The following is a 12,700-nucleotide window of genomic DNA, read 5'->3' as shown; positions in this document are numbered from 1 at the left end:
CTCAGCTTTCCTATGTACTAATTCCTGTCTTAATTGATGAGCAGTATAATTCACACAGGCACTGGGGGATTTGTGTTACAAGCACACAGATGTTACAAGTGATGAATAGTGGTAACATCACACTTTTTGGAGAGAACAGCTTATGGTGGTCTGCAATGACATCAAAGCTAAACGTCAGTAAGATTTTCTTCAGGCGAAGCATATGCTACAGATCCTTGCAAGCACACAATACCATTTATGTTGGTGTGCTGTATATCTGCACTTTATATGCGTTCTTATATGCAAATAAAACTCACAGTCAGAATAAAGCGCTGGATTTTTTCCCCATTCCACCCTTTTAGATTGAATCAAGTGGCTGTATCTGTGCCTTGCAACCCTTTATACGAGAGGCCTTATAAACGGATGGGAGAGCAGGCAGATGAAGGACTTTGGTGTAATATATTTATGGGCCTCCGCGGAATTAGCATCTCTCGCCCAAAAGGCCCCAAGATGCTCCGGGGTGTAAAGTTTTATGACCATCCCAGGACTGTGAAGTGGAAGCTGGGAGGAACTGGGCTGTTTTATGGCCCCCTGATTGTGCTCCAGCAACAGCCTCTCCTGCTAATGAATTGATGGACCAAGATAAGTCTCATTCTTGTCCTCTGGATCGTTTAATGTCTCTGTCCCAACGCATGATGTACTACCACTGGAGTGGTAATTGAAGACAGACTCATTTGGAACTGAGAGGAGCTTGTGTTCTAGCATTTCAGGGAAGCAACGGATCAGATCAGCAAACCATTATTTGGTAGGCAGTTTTTTTGCCCTATACAGGCACACAAAAAATCTATCAAAACCGTTATTTGAATGTTAGAGGACTTTATTGAATAGACCTGTGGTGAAAACATGTTTCACAAAATGGGAAAACGCACAGAGAAAAATATGATTCTATACAAAGCGTCTCAGTCGAAAAAACATAGGCACAGACACATGCATACAAAAACACAATAACATACGCACTATACACACACGTACACATGGATTTTGTGTTGTAGATACACTGTATGTGGTAGTCGAGTAGGGACCTAAAGGGCACGCACTTAATGTGTTGTGAAATCTGTTGTGAATGCATTGTAATGTTTTGTTTTTTAATGGTTTAACTGCCTTCATTTTGCTGGACCCCAGGAAGAGTGGGGATCCATAATAAATACAAAATACAAATGATGATCTAGGATCCCTCTGTGAATATAATCTCATTCATTATGATGGAAAAAGCTAAATGTATCCTAGATCAGCACTCCCACTCTGAGACGCTTTATGAGCATGGGCCCTGATCAGGCTCCACCTCTGGACTTGGAGAAGATATGACTGATCATCATTAGGGTTACTCAGGGTAATGTCTGTTGTCAATAGTCAAATGTCTCTGAAAGGTTAGTCCCCCTCCTGACGTTCAATCTCATTAAGAGGGTTTTACTGTGGTTCGTTACTATCAAATAGGCTTTAGGGCTCCCCAAACCAACATCCACCAGCAAAAAAAGCTGATTAAATGGACAAATAATTACCTCATTACAATGATGATAAGCCTTCCACTCATTAAGATCATATTCTACTCCCAACAATTTCCTCCCCATCCTCTTCACTGGCTCGACCAACAAATGAAATGGAACTTCCCAGGAGGTAACACGCCAACATTTCCTTTCCATATTAGTTAATTGGTCATTTGAAAAGTTTCAATGTTCTTTTACTTTGAGTGGTTTATAGGGCCAATGTCATATGAGGCATGAGTCATCAGTATGCTGGCTTGAAGTATGCCCCATGCTAAAAGAGACACAGGGAGGAAGACAGAAGAAATCAACAGGGTTAATCAGAACTAAATAAAGAACAAGACAGATAGATAAAATATATAGACCAGCACTAATCTTTTTCAAAATGGTGGGTCAAAAAGGGTTGTTGAATTTGGACCTCAGTGGACAAAAAGGGGCCATTTTCTCTACACTTGCGAGCAATAAAAGTTTGTGTGTTTTTCAAAAGTGTGGTTCCCTAAATCTAAGGATGTCATGGTTTAACCTGTCTAGGACTAGGGTGCCGCTAGCGGCACACCCCCCCCACCCCCACTGAAAAGGCAGAGCCGCGAAATTCAAAAAATATATATTTTTTAAATATTTAACTTTCACACATTAAAGTCCAATACAGCTAATGAAAGACACAGATCTTGTGAATCCAGCCAACATGTCCGATTTTTAAAATGTTTTACAGGGAAGACACAATATGTAAAGATGTAAATCTATTACCTAAAAATACATTAGCATAATCCACCATCTTTTATTTGTCCACCAACACCAGTAGCTATCACCAATTCGGCTAAACTAAGATATTTATAGCCCCTAACCAAGAAAAAAACTCATCAGATGACAGTCTGATAACATATTTATGGTATGGGATAGGTTTTGTTAGAAAAATGTGCATATTTCAGGTAGATGGCATAGTTTACAATTGCACCCACCGTCACAAATGGACTAGAATAATTACAATGAGCAACGTGTTTACCTAACTACTAATCATCAAACATTTCGTAAAAATACACAGCATACACTAATCGAAAGACACAGATCCTGTGAATACAGACAATATTTCAGATTTTCTAAGTGTCTTACAGCGAAAACACAATAAATCGTTATATTAGCATAGCACATGTGCAAACATTACCCCAGCATTGATTCTAGCCAAAGAGAGTGATAACGTAAACATCGCCAAAATATATTATTTTTTTCACTAACCTTCTCAGAATTCTTCAGATGACACCCCTGTAACATCACATTACAACATACATATACAGTTTGTTCGAAAATGGGCATATTTAGCCACCAAAATCATGGTTAGACAATGGGAAATGTAGCCCAGCTGGTGAGAAAATGTCCGTGCGCCATATTAGACAGTGATCTACTCGTATACATAAATACTCATAAACGTGACTAAAAAATATAGGGTGGACAGCGATTGATAGACAATTTAATTCTTAATACAATCGCGGAATTACATTTTTTTAATTATCCTTACTTTTCAATACAGTTTGCGCCAAGCGAAGCTACGTCAAACAAGATGGCGTCATAAGCGATTAACATTTCTCGACAGAAACACGATTTATCATAATAAATTGTTCCTACTTTGAGCTGTTCTTCCATCAGTATCTTGGGCAAAGGATCCTTTCTTGGGTCTAATCGTCTTTTGGTGGAAAGCTGTCCTCTTGCCATGTGGAAATGCCAACTGCGTTCGTCATGAACTGGAAGCGTGCCCAGAGTTTTTTACATTTACATTTAAGTCATTTAGCAGACGCTCTTATCCAGAGCGACTTACAAATTGGAAAGTTCATACATATTCATCCTGGTCCCCCCGTGGGAATTGAACCCTGGTCCCCCCGTGGGAAATGAACCCACAACCCTGGCGTTGCAAGCGCCATGCTCTACCAACTGAGCCACACGGGACCAGCGTCTCAGAAATAAATGTCCCAAAATCGCACTAAACGGATATAAATTGCTATAAAACGCTTTAAATTAACTACCTTATGATGTTTTTAACTCCTATAACGAGTCTTAACATGACCGGAGAAAGATTACTCCCAACACTAATGCTTGGAACAGGTGCGGGTCGGTGTCCTCCACGTGCATGACGCAGCTCCAAAAGAGTTACTAGCTACAGGGTTTTTTAATTTATAGTGCCTGTGATTGCGCAATCGACCCCATTCAAATCGTCATCACGTAAAGGCATCCAGGGGAAGACGTAAGCAGTGTCCGTATACTCATTGGAATAACATTGGCCTTAAAACTGACTCCAGAACAGTGGCCAAAATTTCTGAAATCTGACTCCATGTCAGGGAAATTGCTGTAGAATGGGTTCTGTTCCACTTAGAGACAAAATTTCAACTCCTATAGAAACTATAGACTGTTTTCTATCCAATAATAATAATAATATGCATATTGTACGATCAAGAATTTTGTAGTAAGCCGTTTCAAAAATTACACGATTACCATAAATAGTGACAACAGCGCCCCCAGCTTTAACAGGTTAATGACAATTTGGGTGAGCTAATCCTTTGAATAAAGGCTATGGTAATTATCCATGTAGGATCAGGTAGCTGCATTCTCAGGTAAAGTATTCAAATCTTGTCTGGAGACCTGGACAACACATCTTTGTGCAGAAAAATATTTGTATTTATCTTCTTACCATTAAAGGAATTCAAAATCAAGTGGGTTGCATTTATCAACACAATTACTGCTTATTATGATAGAATGGTTCATGGACTTGGACACATTTCTCCTTGATAAAAAAGACACGTGGTGTGTATGGAAATTAGATAAACTAATCTTGTCTCCTTCTGCCAACATTTTTATTCCATCAAAAAAGTATTCTTGAATGTTTTTTTTTTTTAAGATGACTGTTCATTACCAAAACATTCTCGAGGCTCTTAATCCCTTTGAACAACAGAAGGTTTCAGAGGAGAAGAGTCTATTCATTTTCTTCTAGACATGTGCCATAGCTACTCATCATCAATGACAAAGTTATTTGTACCCAATGACCCCCCCATTGGATACTTTTCAAATATTAACCTTGAGCAAAGCAGCCCTGCCTATTTCCTCCCTTTACACCCAAGTCAGGAACATTCCATGGAATGTTAAATCAGTTTCTCGCTGCTCAGTAATACAGTACAAGAATTTCAAATGGTCTTTTTCCCAAAAGGCCATGGCACAAAATTGAAGCCTAAGGCCCAACCATCCCACATCCATGAAACCTGTTATGTGGAATACCTCATATTGAGCTGAGACACACACACACACACACACACACAATGTACTATAGGTGAACAGAAGAAAGAGAAAATGAAAATACTTGGAAGAGCGACAGAGAGGTGGAGGAAGTAGTTTCTTTTAATAAAACAAAACAAATAGGGGGGGGGGGGGGGGGTAATGGCTCACAGCCTGCTGTGGTATTTTCTGCCAAAGCCATAATTCTTATTCATGGAGGATCGAGAAGAGAGCTAATAGGAATTTGATATTTGACATAGACAAATTTGCTTAGGGGGAAAGACGGGTAGATGTATTGGTTGCTGGATTCCCTTGGGTTTCCACATCGCTTCAAAGGATAATTGTCGGGAGTCCTCTGCCCCTCCTTTGTAATATTCGAGGGCCCATTTTTGGTATCTTCATATCGGCCAGAGGCGAATGTGCGAAGTTGTGCACATGCATTACCTGACGGATTCTTATAATATGAATATCCGAACAATAGGAAAAAGACTCTGTATTTTCACATGCCTTGCCCAGTACTTATGATAACAAGCGTGGTATGTTCTTTGAATGAAAATGGAGGGCCGTCATTGAAGGAAGTAGAAAAATTAAAAAGTTGCAACGACTCAATTGACTCTTTCATCCCCTGAATTGCATGCTTTTGAATGTTAACTAATGAAAAAAAGTATGAATGGTTGTCAAATCTAATTGTAAGGCGCACATCTCTTAGTTGTGGAGTATTATTGCTGCTAAGGAAGTACAACATTTGTTGATTCTGCAGCTCGCAAAAGCGCCCTGTGGCATTTGCTCATTAGTTCTCTTTGGATTCTGTCCAGACTTAGGCTGTATCCCGACAGGCGCCCTATTCCCTATATAGTGCACTATTTTGGGGCCCAGTTCAAGGGAATAGGATGCCATTTGGGACATACCCTTAGAAAGAGATTGCATGATCTGACTAAGGAAATTGTGTTGTAAATTGATATCTGGGGGACGAAAGACTGATAAGAATATAATTAGATGAGAGACACATTGATATTTGTTTCACAAAACAAACGAAAAAATTAAGTGTGGATTAATAAGAGACAAATTAAACCTCTTCTCCTTTAATTTCTGAAAGAACGTCAGAGGCGTGGTGTTGTTTGAGGAAAACATTTTATTATGACTTTTCCATCTCTGGAAAGGAAGTGTTTACAGCAGTGGCGGGGGATATTTAAAACTCTTTATTTTCTACGTATCTATTACAGTAGATAATAGTAAGGCAGACATGGAAAACAGTAAGGCAGACATGGATGTCGCCACTTCTGGTCTTATGTGGTCTAATCCGCCACCTGCTTTGAGGACCTGTACATTCAGAGATATTACAATAATTATACAGCAGTATTCTTCTCTTGACTTTAAAGATAGACTCAGTAATATGGCATCATACACAGTGGATGATTTCTTGCTTACAGAATTCAACAGCTAAGTTAAAATCTGCCAAGACTGCCACTATTGGCTCTTTCTGATATGGTCATGTAGGGTGCAGAAATGGGAATAGGCTAGCTAGTCAATAGTGGCAAAATGGGAATAGGCTAGCTAGTCAATAGTGGCAAAATGGGAATAGGCTAGCTAGTCAATAGTGACAAAATGGGAATAGGCTAGCTAGTCAATAGTGACAAAATGGGAATAGGCTAGCTAGTCAATAGTGGCAAAATGGGAATAGGCTAGCTAGTCAATAGTGACAAAATGGGAATAGGCTAGCTAGTCAATAGTGACAAAATGGGAATAGGCTAGCTAGTCAATAGTGGCAATCTTAGCTGATTTGAATTTTGTTGGAAGTTGGTGTCTGTGAGCATGAAGTTTCCTTGATTAACCAAGTAGCAGCAGAAACAATTCACACATTTCTGATTTCACTTTTTGTCGTGAGACTAATCACTGGACTTACGTCCAACACATAAAGATGTCAATGGAAATGAATTATTGTGAAGTAAATCAATGCCTTAATAACAGAAGTACTAGCAATGATGGTACATTACATATGTTGACTAAATACGAATTCAATACAAAGCTACATTTAGACGTTAAATTGTATTCTGTGTTTGATGCCATGTGGTGCATTTACGATGCAACTGCTGATAGAGTTGATTGGTATGACCGATATGGTTTGCCTCATACACTAAAGTGCCCTTTGATATTTGTATGCATTTTGATGCAGGGCCAGCTGTTTTTTTCCCCCGGATAATAGTTGTTATTTCCGGGCCTCACCATGATATCTTTAATCAATTCCAGATTGTGTCCAGGAGATTGAATTCAATTTCATGTTGCTATGGAGCAGACATGTATGTGTTTTTCTCTTTTTTGGTATGGGATGATTTAATCACACCATTACACAGTCAACACGCAGGGGATGTGTGTGTCTGTGTATGTGTGTGTGTGTGTGTGTGTGTGTGTGTGTGTGTGTGTGTGTGTGTGTGTGTGTGTGTGTGTGTGTGTGAAGCAAACAATCAAATCCACCCCTGCAAATGAATGGATTTCAAACAAACTCTTTTGTTTTTTTGCCTAGAGCTATGACTGTGTTTAGAAAATTTGAAAAGGCAAAGAATTATTACATTTCGCATCCCATAGGAAACAACAGCAAATTATAGAGGTTGCTTTCAGCTGACTTCAATATCTGTTTTTTAATTTGGCATGCTCATATAGACGATACTTAGACATTGGTTTGTCTTAGCGTTCGTATTAATCCAATCAGGATGGCAAATTTGATAGGAATAAGGGTGGCTATTACTCAGAATGTCAGGTGGCATGTCAAATGTAATTATTACATACCTAAGCCAATAGAGTCTAAGGTAAGTGATTTTGCGGGTTATTCTGACTCTACAAATGTAGTATTGTAGGTCCTAAATGTTTTTTTTTTTTTTTTTTTTTTTGGGGGGTGGATCAGCTTAGTATTGCGGAAAGAATGTTGCTTCCAATGTAATTGTCTGCATCATTTCCATTCCCCCATATTTTTTGGGGTAAATATATATATCCATATACGTATGCATACATATACACATATATACATACACATACCTATATAGACATACATACTTTTTTAAAGAATATGCCTTTATTATTATTCCCCGCGACCCTACCACCAATCCCCCAATTGGAGTAAACTTATAAACACTTCTGCTTTTACCTTCAATTTCTACATCTTATACCTATCTTACAGACACAGTCCACTTTACAATAGTTCTCTCTTATTTGTTCTTAGTCCTTCCTCTATTTCTGTTGTCCATCCAATTTTATTTCCACTTGTAACTGTGCTATTTCACAAAAGCTCCGCACCTATACACATTTCACAGATCCCGTATGCCCTATATTGTTTATCTTGTTATTAGTCCCACCCTTCAGCTCCACCCAACCCCTCCCATCTATCTTCCAACATCATCCATTTCGGATTTCTATTTGCCATACATTTCTCAACTGTGCTGTGATGCTTCACAAAAGACCTGAACCTTCCTATTCTCATAGCTTCTACAGATTGTAAATTAAAAATAAACATCTTTGCCAAAATAATTATTATATTATTGATTGATTGACTATGGCTTTTCAAATCCCCCAGTATTGCTATCTGTAGCGTTAGTTTTAGGCAAATGTTGCAATTCTTCAGCCATTCCTGGACCTGTGACCAAAAACGAGCTACATATGGACAATACCAAAATAAATGATCTAATGACTCTGCCTCCTCACAACAGAACAGACTCTGCCTCCTCCTAAATGTTGATTCAAACCTGGATCTTACAACAGGCACTGCTTTGGACCTGTCCCATAACTGATAGATGGTAATCTTATGAAAAGGAGCACTATACTTCGACATACCCAGCAAGGCTTTGATAAGTGTTATGTTAAGGTCCTACAAGCAACTACCAATTTTGAGCATCTATTTATGATAAAATGTCCTCATCAAGTCACCTGCTTTGCTAGATTTGTTCTGTGGAAATTAAGGTAGAAAATGTGTGTGTGTGTGTGTGTGTGTGTTTGTGTGTGTGTGTGTGTGTGTGTGTGGGGGGGGGGGTGTTACATCTAAAGTAGGCTCTTCCCCATTTTCTAGAAAATTGGGTGCAATTTACCTCTAATGTTCTGAATAACAATGAGTTTACTCTGCACCGAATGCTCTTTTGAAACCTTGAAAAACAATCAAGTATAATTTCTTGCTATTTTTTTCTATTCCATATCATCACTCAGCTGTCAGCTAAAAAATCCATTCTCTGTTGCACACGAGCAAATGGATTGTCCTTTTGTCTTCCAACGGGGGAACATACACATCTAACTCTCTCCATACATTCTGCTCCTCTTTTGTCTGAGAGCAGCGAAACAGACTCTGGCAGGCTACAACTCTGATCCAACATAAGTTTGCACACTACCAAACCATTTACTACAGAGATCCAATGGAAGGAGAAAGATGGAAAGAGAGACAGAGGAAAACAATTGGGTAGGGTATTAATCACCATATGGAGGAGAGAAGGGAGAGATGAATCTCACTGATTGCTTCTCATCACAGAATCATTATTTGCCATGTAGAGACGATTCCTCTTATTAACAAATAGCCCGAGCATCTGCCACGAGAGGGGAGCCTGTGTAATTATAGTGGATCATCTGAAACAACTGCCTAACGGAATCACAGAATCACGTGTTACTGTCTCTGGGGCCTGTGGCAGATACAGGAAGTAAAAGCCTCCTCTGGAGCCAAATCAAATCAAATCAAGTTTATTTTATATAGCCCTTCGTACATCAGCTAATATCTCGAAGTGCTGTACAGAAACCCAGCCTAAAACCCCAAACAGCAAGCAATGCCGGTGTAGAAGCACGGCGGCTAGGGAAAACTCCCTAGAAAGGCCAAAACCTAGGAAGAAACCTAGAGAGGAACCAGGCTATGAGGGGTGGCCAGTCCTCTTCTGGCTGTGCCGGGTGGAGATTATAACAGAACATGGCCAAGATGTTCAAATGTTCATAAATGACCAGCATGGTCAAATAATAATCAGGAGTAAATGTCAGTTGGCATTTCATAGCCGATCATTAAGAGTATCTCTACCGCTCCTGCGGTCTCTAGAGAGTTGAAAACAGCAGGTCTGGGACAGGTAGCACGTCCGGTGGACAGGTCAGGGTTCCATAGCCGCAGGCAGAACAGTTGAAACTGGAACAGCAGCAAGGCCAGATGGACTGGGGGCAGCAAGGAGTCATCATGCCCAGTAGTCCTGACGCATGGTCCTAGGGCTCAGGTCCTCCGAGAGAGAGAAAGAAAGAGAGAAGGAGAGAATTAGAGAGAGCATACTTAAATTCACACAGGACACCGGATAAGACAGGAGAAGTACTCCAGATATAACCAACTGACCCTAGCCCCCCGTCACATAAACTACTGCAGCATAAATACTGGAGGCTGAGACAGGAGGGGTCAGGAGACACTGTGGCCTCATCCGATGATACCCCCGGACAGAGCCAAACAGGAATGATATAACCCCACCCACTTTGCCAAAGCACAGCCCCCACACCACTAGAGGGATATCTTCAACCACCAACTTACCATCCTGAGACAAGGCCGAGTATAGCCCACAAAGATCTCCACCACAGCACAAACCAAGGGGGGGCGCCAACCCAGACAGGAAGATCACGTCAGTAACTCAACCCACTCAAGTGACGCACCCCTCCTAGGGACGGCATGAAAGAGCACCAGTAAGCCAGTGACTCAACCCCTGTAATAGGGTTAGAGGCAGAGAATCCCAGTGGAGAGAGGGGAACCGGCCAGGCAGAGACAGCAAGGGCGGTTCGTTGCTCCAGAGCCTTTCCGTTCGCCTTCACACTCCTGGGCCTGACTACACTCAATCATATGACCTACTGAAGAGATAAGTCTTCAGTAAAGACTTAAAGGTTGAGACAGAGTCTGCGTCTCTCACATGGGTAGGCAGACTATTCCATAAAAATGGAGATCTATAGGAGAAAGCCCTGCCTCCAGCTGTTTGCTTAGAAATTCTAGGGACAATTAGGAGGCCTGCGTCTTGTGACCGTAGCGTACGTGTAGGTATGTACGGCAGGACCAACTCGGAAAGATAGGTAGGAGCAAGCCCATGTAACGCTTTATAGGTTAACAGTAAAACTTTGAAATCAGCCCTTGCCTTAACAGGAAGCCAGTGTAGGGAAGCTAGTACTGGAGTAATATGATCAAATTTCTTGGTTCTAGTCAGGATTTTAGCAGCCGTATTTAGCACTAACTGAAGTTTATTTAGTGCTTTATCCGGGTAGCCGGAAAGTAGAGCATTGCAGTACTCTAACCTAGAAGTAACAAAAGCATGGATTAATTTTTCTGCATCATTTTTGGATAGAAAATTTCAGATTTTTGCAATGTTACGTAGATGGAAAAAGCTGTCCTTGAAACAGTCTTGATATGTTAGTCAAAAGAGATATCAGGGTCCAGAGTAACGCCGAGGTCCTTCACAGTTTTATTTGAGACGACTTTACAACCATCAAGATTAATTGTCAGATTTAACAGAATATCTCTTTGTTTCTTGGGACCTAGAACAAGCATCTCTGTTTTGTCCGAGTTTAAAAGTAGAACGTTTTCAGCCATCACTTCCTTATGTCTGAAACACAGGCTTCTAGCGAGGGCAATTTTGGGTCTTCACCATGTTTCATTGAAATGTACAGCTGTGTGTCATCTGCATAGCAGTGAAAGTTAACATTATGTTTTCGAATGACATCCCCAAGAGGTAAAATATATAGTGAAAACAATAGTGGTCCTAAAACGGAACCTTGAGGAACACCGAAATGTACAGTTGATTTGTCAGAGGACAAACCATTCAGAGAGACAAACTGATATCTTTCCGACAGATAAGATCTAAACCAGGCCAGAACTTGTCCGTGTAGACCAATTTGGGTTTCCAGTCTCTCCAAAAGAATGTGGTGATCGATGGTATCAAAGGCAGCACTAAGGTCTAGTAGCACGAGGACAGATGCAGAGCCTCGGTCTGACGCTATTAAAACGTCATTTACCACCTTCACAAGTTCAGTCTCAGTGCTATGATGGGGTCTAAAACCAGACTGAAGCATTGCGTATACATTGTTTGTCTTCAGGAAGGCAGTGAGTTGCTGCGCAACAGCTTTTTCTAACATTTTTGAGAGGAATGGAAGATTCGATATAGGCCGATTGTTTTTTATATTTTCCGGGTCAAGGTTTGGCTTTTTCAAGAGAGGCTTTATTAATGCCACTTTTAGTGAGTTTGGTACACATCCGGTGGATAGAGAGCCGTTTATTATGTTCAACATAGGAGGGCCAAGCACAGGAAGCAACTCTTTCAGTAGTTTAGTAGGAATAGGATCCAGTATGCAGCTTGAAGGTTTAGAGGCCATGATTATTTTCATCATTGTGTCAAGAGATATAGTACTAAAACACTTAAGTATCTCTCCCGATCCCAGGCCCTGGCAGAGCTGTGCAGATCCAGGACAGCTAAGCCCTGGAGGAATATGCAGATTTAAAGAGGAGTCCGTAATTTGCTTTCTAATGATCATGATCTTTTTCTCAAAGAAGTTCATGAATTTATTACTGCTGAAGTGAAAGCCATCCTCTCTTGGGGAATGCTGCTTTTTAGTTAGCTTTGCAACAGTATCAAAAAGAAATTTTGGATTGTTCTTATTTTCCTCAATTAAGTTGGAAAAGTAGGTTGATCGAGCAGCAGTGATGGCTCTTCGATACTGCACGGTACTGTCTTTCCAAGCTAGTCGGAAGACTTCCAGTTTGGTGTGGCGCCATTTCCGTTCCAATTTTCTGGAAGCTTGCTTCAGAGCTCGGGTATTTTCTGTATACCAGGGAGCTAGTTTCTTATGACAAATGTTTTTATTTTTTAGGGGTGCAACTGCATCTAGGGTATTGCGCAAGGTTAAATTGAGTTCCTCAGTTAGGTGGTTAACTGATTTTTGTCCTCTGACGTCCT

Source organism: Salvelinus fontinalis, chromosome 20 (genome assembly GCF_029448725.1).
Source record: "Salvelinus fontinalis isolate EN_2023a chromosome 20, ASM2944872v1, whole genome shotgun sequence".
NCBI classification, from domain to species: domain Eukaryota; kingdom Metazoa; phylum Chordata; class Actinopteri; order Salmoniformes; family Salmonidae; genus Salvelinus; species Salvelinus fontinalis.
Note: the sequence above shows the minus strand (reverse complement) of the source record.